This window comes from Stylophora pistillata, chromosome 11 (genome assembly GCF_964205215.1).
Source record: "Stylophora pistillata chromosome 11, jaStyPist1.2, whole genome shotgun sequence".
Classification (NCBI taxonomy): domain Eukaryota; kingdom Metazoa; phylum Cnidaria; class Anthozoa; order Scleractinia; family Pocilloporidae; genus Stylophora; species Stylophora pistillata.
In genome coordinates this window covers 21,834,428-21,855,754 of record NC_142529.1, presented here as the reverse complement: position 1 = coordinate 21,855,754, position 21,327 = coordinate 21,834,428, and the positions used below count along the sequence as shown (strand labels likewise).

The following is a 21,327-nucleotide window of genomic DNA, read 5'->3' as shown; positions in this document are numbered from 1 at the left end:
TTCTTTAATCACTTACTTTTGCTACCTAACGTCACTCTGCTATGTCGCTGCATCATTTTCCTAGCGGCTCCCTTATTTCCAAGCAACATCTCTTCTATTTTTGCTTTTAGATCCTGCTGCGCCCTCGGTCTTGGAGCGGTTGGAAACTGCGAAGACTTCTGCACCTTGCCACCATACTCGAACAGAGTGATGCACAGCCGGAGAACATCCAGCAACAAGCTTGGTCTGGAATTGAACCACGATAGTTAAATTTTAGCTACCTAACTCTTAAACCCTCAAGAGATCCTGAATTTGGAGCTCCGAAATGGAACGAAGAAAGATGTTCTTCGTCTTGTTACGAGCGTGGGACAAAGAGATAATTCCGAGTCCCGTAAGGATAAAAAAAAACATCAAACCATTGGATTTCGCGCTCCTCATAGAGGCTCAGGTATTTTTCTTAGTCCTCCTCAGAGCAGGACTGGGGTTGACCCTAATCGGAGTTACTATCCCATGTTCTAGAGCCTTTCTCCACCCCAGGGGTGTAAATGAGAAATAATGAACTGTCAGGGAAACATTGGTAGGTAGGAAAGTGAAGTCTGTACTTGAGCCAAATGGCTTATCCAGCCAGAGCTTATCCTGGTTTCCATGGCATGAATGGACTAGGACTATTTCTACTCCCCCCTAGATAGGATGCCAGTCCTTCGCAAGGATACCCCATTAGCTCTTCCCTGACAATGCTCTTGTACCCATTCATACTCCTGGGAGAAGGAACTGTGACAGCAAAGCGTATTTCCCACGAACACAACACAATGACTAGCCCAAGTCTGGAACCTGGACATCTCGACTCGAGTCCAGCGCAATAACCAATAACTACCGCGTCACCACGACTCCGTAAGCAAAATTCCCTTCCAAGATATAACTGGTAAGAGTGGACAGTCAGTGAAGTTAGGCGACTAATGCATACTGGGAAATGAGAGTTGGTGACATACTTAGCAGGCTGTTGGTCTGCCCACCAATCCTTCAGCACGTCACTAGCCATGTTTTTCAGCACCCACAACAGACACATCAACAGGTTTCTCGTAGCTTCAAGGCTAAGCTGCTGTGGTTTACTTTTCTGTACAACATAGCAAAGAATGAAAGAGGCAGTGTTCATTTGTGTCATGATAGATTTTCACTGAGCTTTTTGTGTTCAATACAAATAGAATCGGTTAAACGCACTATAATACGCAATGATATTAAGAGGGTAGGTAGAATTTTTATGGAACTGTACTTCTGCGTTGGTTGGGGGGGGGGGGGAAGGTAGAACCAGATAATTTGGGTTTATTAAATGAGTTGATTGGCCACAGTAAAGAGTTTCAAAGGAAGACGTTTCGAGCATTAGTTCTTTACGATGGCAAATTTACATTATCAACTGAGTCGATAGAGCTAAATCATCTACCAGTCAGAGATTATGCTTCGAAATCTTGGTAGTAATATGCTAAAAAAGTTCCTTCTCCAGAATACGAGGATAATCCGTCGAGTGACGCGCGAAAAATGTTTGGTGATGAGGTTTTGACGGTAAAATAACGGTGTTGTCACGGACAACTTTCCTCCTTTCCAATGGCCACTTAATCTCAAGAGCCCTGCATCGCCAGCGTGAAAGCCCGCCGAAAGAAGATGAGCGACACGTTGCCCCCTGGAAACAAACCCAGTGACCCGTGACAACAACACGATTTTAACGTTAAAATTACTGAAAATCGTAGTAATTAGTCGCATTTTTTTTTAGACAAAGAATGGAAAGCTTTCAAGAAACTTGCTAACAACCTGTGATGCAAATTCACCCCTGTTGTCATCGGAGCCCATTAAGGTTGATATACTGGACGTGGCTATCGCCATGGCAACATCAGGGGTAAAGCTGAAGCTGTGTTCGGTACCATATCCATGTAGTTGGTGCAGGGCTCCTACCACCAACCCAGCGATAGGCAGATAAAGAGCTGCCACGGCTGAGCGACAGGACTCGTTATCACAACGGGTGTCTGAGTCAAGGCAGGCTATCAGGTCACGTGTAGTGTCTATCGCTTGGCATATTAGGGTCTTGTCTCTGAAATTAAATGAAAAACCAAAAGGTCGTATGCTGTTGGAGTCAACTATTGGCTGATAATGTTTATTGTTAAATCTTAATATATGCTATCAAATTTATCACGCTGCAATATTCAATGCATAATGTTAACATTATAAATAACTTACTGCAATGTATACATTATCATATTAATCACCAACTAAAAGCCTGTTTTCTAGTGCCTTCTTCAGGGGTGATCTGATCGTTACAAAAAGAAGTCTTTCAAAGCCTATAAAAGGGCCTCATGTGGCAACAATTAGATCACCCCTGATGAAGGCACAAGACAGGAGTGTCGAAACGTGAGCTGAATGAATTGTAATTTCCCCGGTTACATTTATTAAATCTTTAAACCAGAGTAGCATCAAACCAAGCCTGATACTGAATTTTCTATTACAGCCTTCAGATCTGAAATCAGATAATACACTAACCCTGTGTGATCTGGCCCAGATTGTCGTATCTTGGAGAATTCCCTATGCTCTAGTCGGTTATTGCGAAATCTTTGGGTTTGTTTCACCTCACTCCATCGAAAAATGCCGTAATCCACATCTAACCATAAGTTTGTCAGTTACTAAAAATCTCACTCGCCTTCCAAAGTCAGAGCCAGCTCAGAGAGCACCAAACCAGCCAGAAAGTGCTGCTGTCTGAAAGCTGTTGAAAGTTCCGCCATACTGTTACCGATAACTATGGTGCAGGTAGACATGGCCGAGTCGATTGACGAAACAAAAGCTGTGGGTAACGAGGGAGGGGTGGGGAAGAGAGGACTACGGAATGGCAGATGGAGGGTAACGTAATGCTCGTAGCTGCAAAGGATCCTCAGGAATTCGAGTCTTAGCTGGTTTAACGCTGGTTCCACTGTAGCTTGATAATGCATCTGACGAAAAGCAATAAAAATACATATTTTAAATCTGGTACTGAACCCTTCCTTGAAAAAGATAACTTTTAAAAGGATGTTTTTGCGTCTTGTCACTAGAGCAGAATTACTTGCCTAACAACAAAATTCTCGCAACGACAGTGTTCGGGAGAAAATTCCCGCTCGACTTTATTGTGTTTAAGGAAACTAATTAGCAAAATTACGGCGGGTAGTTACGCAACTCCATTTATTTATTCGCAAGGTGTGACAGTTTCGGTATATATAAGATTTAGCATATTTAAGAGTAAAGCTGTTATTTTGAAGACACCATTTTCAGGGACACCTGGGAGAACAGACTGCTGAATGGTGTTCCCTGGTTAAATATAGCTCATTATTATTATTATTACGAAGACTACATTTTATTGAATAAAGGTTGACATGTTCTGCGAGACAGACAGGGTCGCATGTTACTATTTATCTCTTGGAATATTTTAATAGTTTTCTTAGCTTCTTTTGGCTCTAGTGTGATAATAATGATAGTAATAATAATGATAATAATAATAATAATAATAATAATAATAATAATAATAGTCTGTGTCACAGAGGAGGGAGAGGTGATACCTGGGAAAAAGGTAAAGAATCTTATCAAGAGATATCGAGAATCAAGAATACGGGAGGAGGTTAGAGAACAGAGATGGCATGGAAAGGTGATGACGGAAAGAGAAAGAGACGAAGAGCTAGGTGCTGAGCGGTGTTTTTGGTGGCTGAGCGACTGGCGAACCTGCCTAACACACACCATTGCGGGCATGTTTGAACTTTACGAACAGCTATTACCCACACGGTTGTACACCATTCATAAGACACGTGTCAGTGATAGTAGTGATTCAGCATGTAGGCTGAGTGGTACAGCGCTAGAGGGTTAGTCCACATCTTATCTGCCTGCCCTGCGCTTGCACAAAACCAAGTAACTTGCAAGACATGACGCCGTCTTGAAGCTCCTGTTCTTCGAGATCATCTTTGACTTGGGCTTGATAGACACTGTGCCCCCGTTGTATTCACCTATCAAGCCACTGTCAGTCTATGAAACAGCAGAGGTATAGGCGTATTGGGATGTTCCGGTATATAGAGAGTACCAAGAGCTCATAACAAATAGAGTATACGCAAGGATCGTTAACAACAGAGATAAGCAAGTGATAGCATTGGAGATGAGCTGCCCCTGGGTGAGCCACCGCGACAAGAAGACTTCTGAGAAGACCATGAAGTATGCGCCACTCAGATGGGAATTGAAGCAGAGATAGCCTGGGTACGAGATCAACCAGTACAATATCGTCTTAGATGTACTCGGGGGATGGTCCAAGGACTTGGATGTCACTGGGCGCTTACTCCGGCTGTTGTAGCCACTGAGCGCTGTTCGTGCCGCCTGTAAGAGAAAATATCATTAGTTAATTGAGACCTGTAATTACCTTAGTAACTCATAATTTAACTCGAATACTTTAATCAATTAGAATTGTAAATAGATATCATTGACGAAAGAAAATCGCCTGGTCTCCAAGCTTTTGTATTTAAAAAAAAAAAACTTGGATGTCACTCTACAGAAGCTAGTAGGCAGCAAAGCTAAAGGTGTGTTTAAGAAGATGGAGAACGCGTGTCTCTCAGAAACTCTAAATATTGCGCGCACTTTAAAGTCATAATTTAACTCGTAGGCGAACTCTGGAAAGATGAACAATCTTATATAGATATATAAGCTAATACGTGTCACCACGCCCTCTTTGTAAACCTATTTAAGGAGTTTGTAAGTTATTGTATTACAACTGATGAAGGTCTCCGACCGAAAAGTATTTTATTAAACTTTTTGGATTTTTTATTGAGTGTATGTCTTCCTTTGCTCGAACTTGTCCGTCCTCGTGTGCCACATTACTTCTTCTATCATTTGTCGAGGTTTGGACTGCGAATCCTTTCGGATCGATCCTTCTGGCGCGACGTCTCTGTTGGCTCGAAGCCTGTTAACTTGTTATACATATATATATATAATTTCTATTTATAAATTGACTTTATAGCACGGTATGTTTTCCATCGATGATAAAAACCGTCTGACGATCGCAGCACAAGCTGCGTGAAACTCAGAGTAACGGTGAAACGAGCTTCCTGTCATTAATTTATAACCGCTATATGTATATATATTTTATCGGTTTTAATAGGTTTTATAACGATGATGTTAGTTTTTAGTTAGATTTTGCTTCTATTTTATTCACTGATTAGCTCATGGGCTACGCTTCGGCGCCTCATGTTGCTTTCATTGTATATGGCATACAGACGTTTTAACTGCATATTATTATATGGCTGTGTCTCACAAGGACTGGGAACTACCGAATTCACGAATTTGATTAGCTGAAATCATTATTGAAAGCGGTTTAGATTTTCCCATCTAGACCGGTCTAGAAATAAAAGGTACAAAGAATATAAAAAATTGGCATATAAGACACAGCATATAATAAACATTTTAATAACCGAGCTAGGTCGGTCTGTATGGGAGGATCTTGACCTCGGTCGCTGGTACAGACCTCACAGCATTCGGTCTGTACTGGCGACGTCGGTGAAGATTCTCTCATACAGACCTCCCGCTCGGTGAATAAGAACTAAATAATAATAACAATAATAATATCCCCTTCCTGCCAAAACTACCTGTATCCGCCCCTACTGGCAGCTCTCTTAAGAGCAGAGACTTAGATTAAGCTTGGATTCGGGCTTGCACTAGATATTTGCATACTTCTTTAAAGTACTGCAAGATAAGCTCATACACAAAGCCTCTGTCGATCAAAGACAAAAGACCGTACAAGTAGAAAGCTAAAGTAGAATTCAGCCTCCGGCAGAGAGTAAAATCCTGCAATTAAGACGAAAAAACTAGAGACAGTCAATAAAGAATAAAAATATCATATACGGAGTGTTGATATCAAGTTTGATCTAAAATACCTTTTCTGTTCGAACGCTTTAAAGTTAACACTGATAGCAATTACAAGATGATTTCGAGCCAAATCTAAAGGAAAACAAACATTCGAACGGTCTGAGAAAATACGTAACAGCAAGAATGATGAAATATTTCTAGAAAACTGGTTGGTTTTCCTTCACCCACCCCTCCTCAATTTCTGAAGCAAAGCGACACCTTTCACTCAACCAACCCTTGTTGAGAGGAGTGGCTGAAAGCTAAAGGTTGAAGGTCATAAGAACCAGCATATTTCATAGCAAGTGTAAACATTAAAACTGAGAATTTTAAAGTAAGGAGGGGGAGCGGCGGAGGAAATAAAACCAAATTCCTTCATGGAAAGGCATGATTAATTTTTTGGTACAATACATATGACTCTATTCACAGCCAAAAAGATTGTGAGCAAATCTCTATCTAAGCATCACTTCTATTTATAGCTTTTTTTTGTTTGTTTTGGTGTTTGTTTGTTTGTTTGTTTGTTTGCTTTTTTAAATCTTCACTCAACAAGTAAATAAATATATACAAACCTTACCGAGGCATTCTCTCACCCCCCCCCCCCCTCTGAATGAACACAATAGTCAGGGAGCAGATACCCTGTATTTTGAAACTTATACCACAATTCAACTCTACGAAGTACCTCACGTTGATCAAGAGGTCTCTCTCTATTAGAAGCAAGTGTCAGACCTTTCTGTGACAATGGTTGAACAAAAATGATTATTTTGGTATCTGCTCCCAAACAACAAGGAAAGGGGAGTAAATGGATTTAGTATTTCCTTGTAAAAAAAAGACAGATAATTTCATACTTTTTGGCTTTGACTATACAGATCAAATTCGGTATCTAAGCTACTACGCACCCACCCCTCCCTTAAACCAACGATAGTCAACTAACAAAAGAATTAGGTTAGGGGAGGGGAGGGGTTGGTGTGCAGTTGCTCCGACACTGGTGACACACACATGACAATATCAATAAATGGCTACTGTTTAGCAAATCTTATCTCAAACTTATCAGTTATAGGCATAAATAGATTGTGCTCGGCAACTTTTAGCGTTTTCAGCAACTTTTTGTGCTTCGAGCAACCTAGAGCAACTTTTGTCTTCCTTGGCAACTTTTGAGTCCAGAAATGGTTAAAAACTGACCAATCCATCAAAAAGGTCTTTATTAAAAGGTCTTTTTTTCATTAAAACTGGTCAAAACTAAGGATGTCGTACGTTCTTACAAACAATTTTTAAAAAATAAGTGCGCCCACAAACCGGACAGCAGCTACCCTAACGGCGCTTACATCGAACAGTTATTTGCCCCAACAATAGAGCTTCCCGCCCATCATATCATCTTGGTATTTGCTGCGGTGCGAGGCATCACAAATAGAAGCTGAAATGACTGACGAGGAAAATGAAAATAATACAGATATTGACCCTATTGAGGTTACCATAGCCGCTGGGGCAACTCTTAGTAGTCGTCCAAGAGCTTCAATCTCTAGAAAACGCAAAATTCCCGTCAACGAAGGCAAATACAAACAACGAAGAAGCGGTAGGTCGCACTCGTCCTCAGGGAAAGGAAATGCAACTTGCGCTTGGAATCGCCTGAAAGACTGTCCAGAACGTCATTAGAAAATAAATATATCTTATCAACCAAGTGCGAGGGTCGTACTGGGAGAATATCGGCCCGAGGTCTTGACAGTACGGACCGAGCGCAGCGAGGTCCGTACAAAAAAGACCGAGGGTCGATACTCTCCCAGTACGGTCCCGAGCAAGCTTAGTCTCCCTCGCAGCCGTTTTTTTGGATGTCATGCAACGCTCCCCCAAAAGAACACTTTTGGGGGAGCGTTGCGTGACACCAAAAAAAAACGGTTGCGAGGGAGACTAGAGCAAGCTTGGTTAATAAGAGATTTATTACACGACTGAAGTTCCAAGGGACACAAGTGCGGTATCATTCGGGACTATTCGGGACAGTGCCCTGACCAATACTGAGAGAATATTGGGCGGCAATAGAGCATTTTGATTGGTTGATTTTAGTTATTGGCCCTCTTACTTCCCGAATCGTGTAATAATTTCTATTATTAGTTATGTTAAGCATAAAGATTTAAATTGATCACAACAAATGATGTTAAATCAAAGATATAACGTTATGCTTTGAGAAGTAATCTAGGACAAAATGACTCTCAAAAGTAAGCAACTTTTTTTAAATTTGGGTGGCAACTTTTACATTTTTGAGCAACTTTAGAGCAACTTTTGGGCGTATTGTCAAGCAACTTTTGCTGGATTTACTAGCACAATCTATTCATGCCTAATCAGTTATCTCCGAAAGTGTAGAGTTCACCATTGCACGTATGTCGCCTGAAGATTGTTGAGGAAAATGGCTTCTTCTTGTCCAGAAGAACTTGTCTGTGTCTTCCAGTTGTTGTGCCATACTCTTAAAGACCCATTCTCAACCGAGATGCCTTGCGCGCCCAGATCATTTTTCAAATATCAAAAATACGTTATTTTCCTCGAAGTTGCGGAATCGCTTTGATATCTTCTTCCATCTTATTAATTAGGGCTTTCAAAGTTCCATCTTGAATCATGTGCGAACAACAAACTATCGTAGTATCCATATCAGTAAATAGTTTTTAATTCTTACAGGTATGACGGTGAAAAACGTCATTTGAAAAGTTGATGCCGCCGAAGAAGCGGTCTAGAGGAAGGCCGGGTCTGCCCGGCTCGGCAAAGGTTATTCGACTTCGAGTCTGTGTATGATTTATGGAGGGCAAGGAAAACAACAATGGGTTTCGGTAACACTACAGACAGTGCTTTTGCAGAAATGTTAATGCATTGTTCCTACGATGGAACTAGAGACTCTGGGGAGATGTTTTCGAGGTGAGAATAATTATTTGACTGATTTTTACTTGAGATCCTGAGATATGTATGTAAGTGATCTCATTCGTACAAGTCATTATTCTATAATTGAAATGCGTAAAGTAAATCCGTTTCGGCCAATATTGGTTATTTGTTTATATTTTTTATTACATCCATTTTGAAATCACTGGTAGTCCCTGTAATCTGATTGGCTCTAATTGGTGCGATTTATTCCCAAATCGCACCATTTTTTGCTCTAAATCGCATCTTTTTTCCAGCCAATAAGGAATTTGCACTTAAAACAAACAACCAATCAGATTTCAAGGCTTGCTTAAAGTGACCAATCAAATTGCAGGAAAATGAAAAACAAAGAGTATCATCAGGCAAATTTTGCAACTTTTGTTTCCAAAGCTCTTATTTTTCCCCCAAAAAATGGATGAGTTTAGTTTCTTCCAGTTTTTGAATGATAACAATGAGATTCTTCAGGCTGAAGATCAACATGCCAGGGACTTTCCCACTTTTTCTCTACATTTTGGTGAATATTTTGACGATTTTGTACCTTCTCAAGCTCAAAATCCGCGCGATCCCGAGTCCACCGAATCAACAACAAACGAAGAAAATCAAAAGCCACTAAAAGAGTTGGACGTTGCAAGATTTCCCATTATTTCAAGCGATGAAATACATGAGCTTAAGTCTGTCACTTCCAATAAAGATACGTCCCGCTCCACAAAACAATGGATGAGTGTTTTCAGAAGCTGGTGTCAATGCCGCCATCTTGAATATGTCTCCATCGAAACAATGGCGCCTGAAGAACTTGACAAAGTCCTGAGTAAGTGTTACGCCGAAGTAAGAAAAAAAGACGGAGATGATTACGAGCCAGAATCCCTTAAAATCATGCAGAGTGCCATAGAACGATATCTAAAGGAGAAGAACTATCCACTGAGCATCGTGCAATCGAGGGAGTTTCACTCCTCACGAGAAATCCTCAATGCGAAAGTAATTTCCCTACGTCAACAAGGAAAGGGAAAGAGACCCAACAAAGCTCAACCAATCACATGTGAAGAAGAGTCAGCCCTGTGGGAAAAAGGTCAGTTGGGTAATTTTAATGGAAAGGTCTTGACCAATGTCAACTTTAAAAATTTGACGGAATAACTGGGATTTCGTGGTCGCCAAGAACACTACGATGCGTACGTGGAAGACGTAATTATAAGACAGCGAGAAGATGGAACTGAAGTTGTTGAGTTCAGAGAAGGTCCCACTAAAACACGGAGCGGTGGTCTCACCATCAGGCGAAGAACAACACCACAATGTTCAGCACCGATGGCGGAAAAAGCGATCCAGTGCGGCTATTCAAGCTTTGGTTGTCCAAGCGACCCGAAGGAATGAAGAACACAGGGCCACACTATCTAAGCATCATAAATCGTCCTAAATCAGCAGATGTTTGGTAAATTAAAGTTCGAATGGGACAAAACACCATCGGCAATTTAATGAAATCCATGGCCTCCTGTCTCAGGACGAATAAGAAGCTGACGAACCACAGCATGAGGAAAACATCGGTATCAAAACTGAAGAAATCAGGTCAACCGCGCAATATCATCAGTGAAATAACAGGCCATGCACGTGAATCTTCGTTAGACGACTACGATGAAACAGACGAGAATCACAGGAAAGAACTGTCTCACATTATCAGTGGATATTGTTACTGCCGTTATGCGTGATGTTACGCACTCATTAGCTAGATCCCGAGAGGCGCTGCGAGTTAAAAAAATACATGTGCTCGATCGAAGTGGGGAATCGTTTCAACGCCCGTTTAACGTCATCGTTTATATTATAAGGACACAAACGTAAGTTTTGTTTTGGTTTGTTTCTTGTTTGTCTAGCCCTATTCCGTATTTATAGTTGTAATTTCCTTTGTTTCCCTTTAGTTTTCGAAACCGTACGACGTTCGTTAAAGATTGTAAAGTCTATTTCATAATTACAAGTACGCGTGTTCAAGTTTGTGTTGTCGTACCGTTTTATGCGTGCACAGATATAAAGACGTGTCAAACGAAAATCAAGCAAACGAAGTCTCCCGCCAAAACACTGCAAATCAAGCCTCATATCAAGAGATTGCAGTCCAACATAAACGAACACCTCTGGTACCTATTTATCACGTCCAACAACAAGGCCAAATGTATCAGGCCATGGGTTCCAATCCTGGTTTTCAGTCTGCTGAATTTTCAGGATTTCAACCACGTTTTCCATTGCAGTCTCCGCAGTACCGCATGGAAGCCTTCAGTTGTGCTGCTCCCGTTCCATCGCAGAATTACACAGGCTGCACCTTCAATTTCTTCTCCAGAGACAGCCAGAATTCTCTACCCCAACCACAGAAGAAACGAACGGTTTACATCATTGAGTCAGACGACGAGGATTGAACTTTAACGCTTCACGATTTTTCTGAGTTATTGAGGACTTCTTGAATTTCTTGAAAGAAACTTGTCTTTCTTTTGATACGCTTGACTGAGTTTTTGACACATGACGTCAAAGTCTTTCTGTTTTGTATACAAAATAAGACGTAAATGCGTTTCCGGTTCCGCTTTTTATTTAAAAACCGGCTCAGTACTGCATCAATAAAATATTTGAATTGACCAAGTTCTGTATTTGGGCGATTTCAAAATGGATGTAATAAAGTGGTAATTAAACCTCGTATCGTGCAATTTTGGTCTGAAATCATACTCGTTATTTCAAATCGAGCTCGCGCTGCGCGCTCGTTCGATTTTGAAATCACGCGTATGATTTCAGCCCAAATTGCACTCCACTCAGTTCAATTACCATTATAAATAGTGTTGAACAATTTCCTTCAACATCAAGTAAGCTTTGTAGAAGTTTTATACACAGACTCGATTTATGATTTTTCAGTCTCAAATATTTAGCTGCAAATTTGTTTACTTTGTTCTTCACCAAATCTTTGTTTTTCTTTTTAATAGTGTTTGTGAATAACTATCAGAGTTCGCCATTTAACAATAGCGCGATTCCAAAACAAAAGCAAACGACTGCAAAGGATCTCGGATGAAAATGGGCCTTTAAACTGTCAATATTATAAAAAAAAAAAAAAAAAAAAACACTGTAATGAGCCACCTATGTACATCAAATGTCAAAGGGATGTCTCAGTTAGTGGGATTGTACCGTTTTTCCTTCTGAATTTAGCTCACTCTGTAACGATAAAAAATTCCAGCCAAACACTTAACCAGTCAGATATAAAAACTAAAACCACCTTAACTTCGTATATGCCCTCATGAAGGGGAGGCTGGGAGATGGAGGGGCATTTTGTTTCACCAATTGAGTCGATAATGCAATGTTGCTAAAGAAACATTTGACTGTCTGCGACCTTCCCTACAACTATACGGAAAGCCGCAAAAATTTAGAGGAAAAATTTATCTTTCACATCAACATTCTTAATCTCCACGGGATCAACGAACGCTTTCCATTGAATTGCTTAGGACTCCATCCAAATTCATACAACTCACAATTCCTCTGTTCCCTCTGAAGGGCTACAGCAGGAAACGTCAGCTTCTCTTCACGGCGACCAATTTACATTATTGACTTAGTTGATAAAACCAAATTATCTAGCTTGTTTAATTTTTTCTTGAGTTTTTAAAGACTTCTTTGGTTTTATAACACTCAGACAAAACTTGCTTAGAGTTAAAATTGTTTGTCCAAGGTTAGAAAGTTCATTACTGCAACTAACGTGAAAAAAAAAAAATAGCTGAGATCAGCTTACCATCAGTTTGAAAAAGAACCACGCATCATGACCCATCGCCATCACTCTGACAGGTGCAGTTGCCACAGCTCGCTGCAAAGGTAACTCCTCGTGCACCAGCTATTGAAAACAACAAATGTCATACAAAAAGATTTTGAACATCATCGAAATAAATCTTGGACTTGTCATGTAAAGGCGTTTGTTTTAAATGGGAGAAGGTAAATCGAATAAGAAATATGGTAGACTTTGAGCTAGGTAAAGAAACAGAGAAAGATGTTGTTTATCTTGTCACGAGCGTGGGACAGAGAGAAAGTTTTGAGTCTCCGTGAGGAACAGAAGCTCAGACCTTCAGATTCCGCGCTCCAATGCTCCACCACTGAGCCACAGAGACTCTATATGGTGAGCAAGGCCTATTATGAAGTTCATATATTACACGTGTCCTGCATAATGCTAGGATCGATATTGTCGATACGATAGCGTTATGCCCCGCAAGTCAACTTGAAATCATTCCCATGACGTAAAATGAGATCATAAAATGTCGACGTAATCACTGACTATGCAAAGTGGCGGTCGGTCACGTTTTTACCGGGTCCGCTCTTTTTGCTTTATTTCTTATTTTTCTTATCGATTTTAGTTCTAATGGCTTGCTGTTTACTAATCGATTGGATTTATCTGAGGTTTAGCCTTCTCGAAGAATTGGTTTTCCTATTTTTGGCAGTGCAAATCGTTGTGACTTCAACTCATTTCTGATGTAGCGGACCCGCAATCTTGGATTTAGGCGTGCACGACGTGGTGGCTTTTTCCTGTTGTCAATCAGTCATTATCCGAATTCGATTTCCACTTTTAATCTCACCCGTTTGATTGTCAGTGGTGACATCAATGTCAATCCTGATCCAGATGATTTTGTTTTTATTTCTTCAAGAATCAGTGATCGCCGGTGTTGTCGTTTATCGAATGCTTATCGTTGTGGAGACATTTCGAACCTCACTGAGATCAGATGCGTTTCATCTACGGCCACGCCAATTCATGTCCTATTGACCTTATGTACTTTGAATGCTCGTTCGCTCAAGAATTAATCTGCTCTCTTCTTTGACTATGTCTGTGAACGTAAAACGGACGTGTTTGCCATAACTGAGACTTGGCTTTCGTTTAATGACGCGGCGGTGTGCAATTAAGGAGATTACGCCTGCTAGATATAATGGATGTGTCGGAAACGAAGACCCAAAAACGAAGACCTAAGACCTAAGACCCACTGGTCTAAAACGAAGACCTTGTAGTCTAAAACAAAGACCCTGTGGTCTAAAACGAAGACCCTGTAGTCTAAAACGAAGACCCTGTGGTCTAAAACCAAGACCCTGTGGTCTAAAACGAAGACCCTGTGGTCTAAAACGAAGACCCATTGGTCTAAAAGGAAGACTCTGTGGTCTAAAACGAGGACCCACTGGTCTCAAACGAAGACCCATCGTTCTGAAAACCTTTTTTGCAAGGAAAAGCCATACACTAAGCTAAAATGCTCTCATTTCTGTAGCGCATAAATTAAAATGTCATCTCAGCGCTTGACAAACTTGACAGGTACGTCATCTCAGTTGGTTCAACATATGTCAAATTATGTAACACAATTAACTTCTAAGAATATAGAAATATACGTTTTAGCGACGATTTTGGAATATTTTGTCGTCACAAATATTCTATTTTTCAAATGCATATTGAGCAAATTACGATGAAGTGACTTCATTACTTTACTACACTGTCTTTATCATAGAAAGGCGCAAAGGTCAACTGTGCATGCGTGACTCACAAATTTATTCAGCACAGGCTATAAGGATGATCTCTCGCCAGATTGTGATTTTCCCGGGAAGATTAAATCATCAATCTCGCATGCATCCCTGCGCCGAGAATGAAAATTTCATGCAGGCGTCCCTAGCGTTAGCTTAAGTGCGCCAGTGTGAGCCCTTTTAAACATCTGAGCTGTGCTATTTAGAACAAAAATTATTACTCCAACTTCGAAAGACCGAAATGAACACTTCGCCTAATGCGAGGACTTTTCATGTAACAAAAATTGACAGATAAGTCATCTTTTGACCTACGCGACAGCTTTATCAGACAGCCATATATAACCACAAGCCTTTGAAATGTAAACGTGGTCTGATACAAAATGAAGAGCCAGTTCCGTAAAAGTCAAACTGATTTGTGTGATGAGACAAATGTAGTTTTCAAATTTGGTGTATGACATTATTTACCTATACCAAAGCCGCGACAGTTTTAAAACTGTTGTTCGTTTTTACACTTGGCTAATATATAATCAATTACAAATTTTCCCGGGGACATTGCATGTGCTGTATTTGAGTGTACAAGATTATTCACGTAGCTTTGCAAGTCACGCTCAGATGAGCTTTGAGCCCGGCCTTTAAAACTGAGGGATCAAGCCCCGGGGGGGTACTCGATATATTCCTGGGTGGAGAGGTGCGGCGGGGCCCCTCATACCCTGACCCTGTTTAAGACAATTATCGCTGATTTTCCTACCCTGTTTATGACAGCATTCCGATTTTTGATACCCTGTTTAAGACATTTAATTTGCCTGGTGTCAATGCCAAAATCAACGGAATTCAATATTAATTAAAGTTAGAGCTTGTAAAAATTTTGCTGTTTATCTTCCAAGAAAAGATATCCTGTTTAAGACAAAAATTGATAAATCGATTCCCTGATTAAGACAAAAAATGATAAATTCGATACCCTGTTTAAGTCAGAATTCTCGAAAAACATACCCTGGCTGGCCGCACGTCCCCATTAAGCCCTTATAAGGGAGTAACCCCCCCCCGGATTAAGCGTCCATCAAACGTAAGAGCAATGACATTTTTTAAATCTAACGCACGGCATTCACGGAAAACAGCTTAAGTGTTATAGTATGTAGTTTTAATTTTAAATATCTTAGCGTATGTGATATGTATTTTTATAGGTTGATGAATTGATCGTGTTTAAATAAAGATTACAATACAATACAATACAAAAAGCGGTAGGTACGGTCACATTATGACGCAGTATTATTGAAGTCACCTAACTGTCATTTGAAAAAATCTAAAATGTAATGTTGGTGACGAGGAAATGTACTACAGTCGTCACTAAAACGTACACTTCGACGCTCTTGGAATTTGACTGCGTTACACAATTTGACAGGTGTTGTGTGCGCTTGGATGAAGCACACCCAGAGACATTTTAATTTATGCACTGCAGAAATTTCGTGTTTATGGTTTTAGACCATTCTGACGGAAGATCATCCTTGTAGCCTGTGGTGAATAAATTTGCGAGTCACGCACAGTTGACCTTTGCGCCTTTATATGATAAAGACAGTGTAGCAAAGTAGATAGATAGATAGATAGATAGATAGATAGATAGATGGATAGATAGACAGATAGTTTATTAATAACCGATTTGAAACCAAAGGTTGAATTATACGATTATTTCCAAATTTTAAATAGTGATAATTACGTTAAATAGACTAAATGTATTAAAACAGCCATAAGGACACTAAATACATGTTCTAAAAAAAAAAACGGTTATATAAAACCGTTCAATCCCGCATTGAAGGTAATAAAACTATTACGAAACCTGATCGTCTTAAAAACTGGCTTAAACCTCTGCATATTTCTTAGGTTAAAGGCACATGTATTGCGAGCAGGAAGAAGTTCATGGAGCTTGTTCTGTTTATTCTGTAAAACATTCTTAAATAGTTTATCAACTAGTTTCTGGCGGCGATCTGAAAGTTTAGTCAGGTCTGTTTCAACCAAAGTCTCATTATATGAGCAGAGAGGAAAAATAATGCAGATAGCCCGCTTTTGTACTTCTTCAAGTTCGTTGGAGAGGTACACGGGGAGGCCGTCATGGAAGACTGGACAAGCGTACTCTGTAATCGGACGAATACAAGTACAGAAAAACTGGACTAACTCACGGGTACCAAGGTCAGAGCGTTTAAGCTGAGATAAGCTATACAAGCGCTTTTTAGCTTTCCCAACAATGAAGTTAATGTGACAATTCCATGTCAAATCATTAGAGATGTTAAGGCCTAGTATTTTGGCTCTAGTAGTTAGGTCAATGGGCTTGCCATTAACAACAACTGGGTCGAAAGAATTAGGGTTGTTAGTGTTAAAGTTTATAAGAAGTTATTGCATTTCGTTTCGTTTAGTTGAAACTTATCCTCGGTCGCACGGCTTGCTAGGGTGTCAACAGCCGTTAAATGTGACTGTCTTGGTTCTTGCTTATCGTCTCCGAAATAGTGGTATCGTCAACATACTTCCAGAGATAGATGCCAGAAACATCCAGCTAGTTGATCATGATGATAAACGGCCACGCCCCTAGTTTTATACCTTGAGGAACCCCCGCTGGGACCGCGCCCCATTCTGAGAAGCAGTCGTGGCCGAGTTGAACACGCTGTTTGCGCGAGGTGGGAAAGTCGATAATCCATGAGATGACAGCATTGGGGATGTTATATGTACCCAGCTTCTTGACCAAAATCTGGTGGTCGATTAGGTCAAAGGCTTTTCTAAAACCGAAAAGAGAATCACCCTCACAGACACCCCGTTACCGTCAGTAGCACTGTACCAGGCATGAGTCATACTAATTAGGGCTTCGGTGGTGCTTGAACCGGGAACAGTGCCAAACTGCCGAGGGTCGACCTTAGCGAGTACAGCTGGTTTAACGTAACGATCAACCACAGAGTCCTCAGTCAACTTGGAAAGGACAGGTGTAAGTGAAATTGGTCTCAGGTGTTTGTTAACGTCATAGACAGGGGTCTGCTTAAGAATAGGGGCGACGTTGACGAGCATCCAGGACTGGGGGAGACGAGCCTCCACGTATGAGCTATTAAGAATATAAGTAACCACAGGAGCCAATAGGTCCGCGTTCTCTTTCAAAAGCCAGGCGGGCACGCCGTCAGGCCCAGAAGCTTTGGCAGGATTAAGGGCGAGGAGCTTCTTCAAGACACAGAAATCAGTAACCGTTGGCGTGTCGGTGTATTGCACAGGAAACGAGACTCCAGAATCCAATGGAGTAAATGAGTTCATTGGAGCAAGAAAGGCGTTGCTAATGACGTTAGCAAGGGCCGTACGACTAGAGTTAGGTCCTGTATCAATATACTTCAGGAAAGAGGTAGGATCTGTGCGCGTAGCTGATTGCATCCCGCCAAGTGATTGAACTTCTTTCTACCACCTACGCGGTTCGTAGTTCCTCAGATGTTCGACTTTGGACTCATAGTATTTAACACGACAAGACTTCCGCAATCGATTAACACGGCTCCGAAGGCGGCGGAAGCAATCTTTATCGCCACGAGCAAGGGCTATTTGGTGCTCGTGAATTAAATATTTCAATTATTTGCTAATCCAGGATGGTTCGTTGGCAATGATCGTCTTGGATTTAAGGGGGAGAACAGAATCCAAGCCCGTCTTAACTATGGTTTCAAGCGTGAGCGTTTTCTCTTCACATGACTCTGTGCATCTTATCAGACGACTAAGGTCGACTTCATGGAGGTAAGTGCGCATGGTCAGACGACTTGTTGTCCGCAAGTCTCTGGATTTCAGCAGGATTTTGTTCCTCGGACCATCCCGTCCCGTCCGTCCCGTCTAGCCAGATGCTGTACTTCCACAGTATCGTGGTCGGAGAACCCAAAAGGAGGCAACTTTTTGGGCACATCGTAAAAGTCGCTGAGATTGTTGAAGACTAGATCTAATTTACTTTGCCCACGGGTCGGAAAGGGGACAATTTGGCGGAGATCTAGGGCGTTCCTCAGACGATAGCAATTTAACTTGTTAAAATCCCCCGAAAGAAAGAGGCCACAGTCAGGAAAAATGGCTTTGATTTTTGATAGTGACTCGCACAGGTAATTTAAAATCAAGGAGTCCGTTGCACTCGGCGGATGGTAAATAGTTCCAACAATAATAGATGGTATGCTCCTAGGGAGCCGTTTTTTTTTTTTGGGGGGGGGGGGGATTTTAACCCATAAAACTTCAAAATTCTCGTCCATAAGGTCGGATAGAACATCATATCGGATAGAATCGCGGATGTACATACTAATGCCTTCATGATCGCTAGTTACCCTGTCACTGCGGATGATATTGTAGCCCGGAACAAACATGAAATTGTCATCCATGTGGTTTTATAACATAACCAAAGTAAAGCGCGCGCTCTGATTGGTCAATTTAGCGTCCCATTTGCCCATGGCTGTACGCTGCTGACGTGAGCAAACTTTAATGCAAAGACTATTTTTCCGCGCGCGTTTTTTTTTTTTCTGGCCACGTAAGACTTGTTAAATAAAAGGGAACTCTTTAGCTACAATGCATCAATGTTATGTCATAAAACAAATGGTAAACACCACAGCGTACACTATTAAGTTATGGATGCACTTGGGAGGTTTGCTAAGCACTCAAGAGGCTAGAGATGCTCTCGGCTATCGCCTCGAGCGACTCTTACGCTTCTTTCGTGCTTAGCAACCTCCCACGTGCATCCATAATTCAATAGTGTACGCTGTGGTGTTTACCATTTGTTAATTTGAGCCATGTTTCCGTGATGCAAATGAAATCCAGATTTACATTCAGCAAATGGTCACTCGAACTTCAATCTTTGGTGAAAGAGACATCACATTGCAGAGAATAAAAGCCGGCACAAACGAGTAAGCAGAGCCAGATTCCAAAGGGACTTTGAGACGAATAACCTTGCAGTCAGCAGGAATATGTTCCGAACTGGACGCCGTGAATTTAGTTTTGCGGCTCACTGGTCTTGACTTTGCAATGGTGGTTATAATATGGCACTTGTAAGTTTCTCGTTCTTTAATTTGCTTGCCTGCTCGCTTTCCTCGGCAACATGGCCAAGCTTTCTTCTCTAGAACATCATTGTTAGGAAAGGATGAGGCTTGCATCATGTCGATGAGGTAAAATAGCACAATAAAGACAAACGGTTTAAAAATATGCGGAGCTGTGAAAGCCATGTGCAGCCGTGAAAGGCGCATACATTAATGATGAAGCATACATTAATGAAAGTATTGAAGTCACCTCATCGTAATTTGCTCAATATGCATTTGAAAAATAGAATGTTGGGACGACAAAATATACCAAAATCGTCACAAAAACGTATATTTCTGTTTTCTTAGAATTTAATTGCGTTACACAATTTGACACGTGTTGTACCGACTGAGATAACATAACTGTCAAGTTGGTCGCACGCTCAGATGACATTTTAATTTATGCGCTACAGAAATGAGAGCAATTGAGCTTACTGTATAGCCTTTCCTTGGAAAAAAAAAAGGTTTTTAGAACAATGGATCTTCGTTTTAGACCACAGGGTCTTCGTTTTAGACTACAGGGTCTTCGTTTTAGACCAGTGGGTCTTAAGTTGTAGGTCTTCGTTTTTGGGTCTTCGTTTTCGACACATCCCTTCACCACAGTGCTGAAACTGCTCTGTTGAAGGTCGTAAACGATATTCTACTTAATATGGATAAACAACGTGTGACGTTACTTCTTCTCCTTGATCTGAGTGCTGCTTTTGATACTGTGGATTATGGCACGCTGCTACGACAATTGGAAAACTCTTTTGGTATTCAAGGCAATGTCCTTTCATGGTTTCAATCTTACCTCTCTAGTCGTTCTCAGTGCATTTCGGTACGCAGTGAACTTTCAAGAAGATTCAACTTGGATTGTGGTGTTCCGCTGGGATCTTCAGTGGGTCCTTTCTTATTCACACTCTACACTAGTAGATTGTTTCAGATTGTTCAGTCGCATTTGCCTGACGTTCACTGCTTTGTAGACGATGCTAAATTATATTTTTCTTTTTGTCCCAATGACGCTATTGATGAGCTTTCCGCCTTAAGTGCTTTGGAGTCCTGTGTTGATGATATTCGCTCGTGGATGTTAACCGACAGTCTTAAGCTATAAAGGATGATAAGTCTGAATTTTTGGTTATAGGAACACCTCAGCAGTTGGCTAAAGTTAATTCTCATCGCGTACGAGTGGGTGATTGCCACGTCTCAGCAGTCTCCTCTGCTAGAAACCTCGTCTCTTGGTTTGACACAAAATTGTCAATGGCTATCCACATAACGAAATTGTCTGGTTCTTGTTTTTATTATCTTTATAATATTCGGCGTTTAGGAAGTACCTCTCTAGACGGTGCACTGAGACTCTTGTGCATGTATTTGTGTAATCTAGGATTGACTTTCGTAACAGTATCTTGTATGGTATTCCTGACTATCAGTTAAATAGGCTTCAAAGAATACAGAATGCTGCTGCTAGACTGGTTTGTCAGCAAAGTAGCTACAGCCATATTACACCCTTACTTTTTAATTTACACTGGCTACCTGTTAAATTTCGAATTGTTTTTAAAATTCTTTTAATTACAATTGAGGTTCTTAAAGGTTTAGCACCTAAATATCTAGCCTCTTTAATTTTCATTAAGTCACCTTCACGGTATAATCTTAAGAGCTCTCGTGATAACCTCCCCCTCAGTTCCTCTAAAAAGTTGTCTAAGGTTACTCTTGGTGATCGCTCCTTCACATATGCGGCGCCGAAACTTTGGAACATGCTTCCTCTGGAGATTAGGTCTGAAAGCATTGTTGCTGGCTTCAAGTCTAAACTTAAGACACATTTATTTCGCAATGCGTTTTCATAGTCTGCTAAATGTTAATTACTTTGTGTATTGTGATCTTAACCTATCTATAATAGTTCTCTTAGTTTTTAACTATTTAAATAGTGACATGATTTTCTGAATTTTACCTCCATTTTATTTGATTTAGGGTTAGTTCTTAACTCTTATTGTAACGCGCATTTGAGCATACCGACATGGAATCTGCGCACTACAAATGCTGTATTATT

The 21,327-nt window shown here is 40.8% G+C and overlaps 2 pseudogenes; both read left to right on the top strand.

Moving 5' to 3' along the window:
- The first annotated feature begins 3,284 nt into the window (after positions 1 to 3,284).
- LOC148720605 (uncharacterized) lies at positions 3,285 to 4,618 on the top strand (annotated as a pseudogene).
- A 4,104-nt stretch (positions 4,619 to 8,722) lies between these two features.
- LOC148720604 (uncharacterized protein KIAA1958 homolog) lies at positions 8,723 to 11,354 on the top strand (annotated as a pseudogene).
- Positions 11,355 to 21,327: the final 9,973 nt, after the last annotated feature.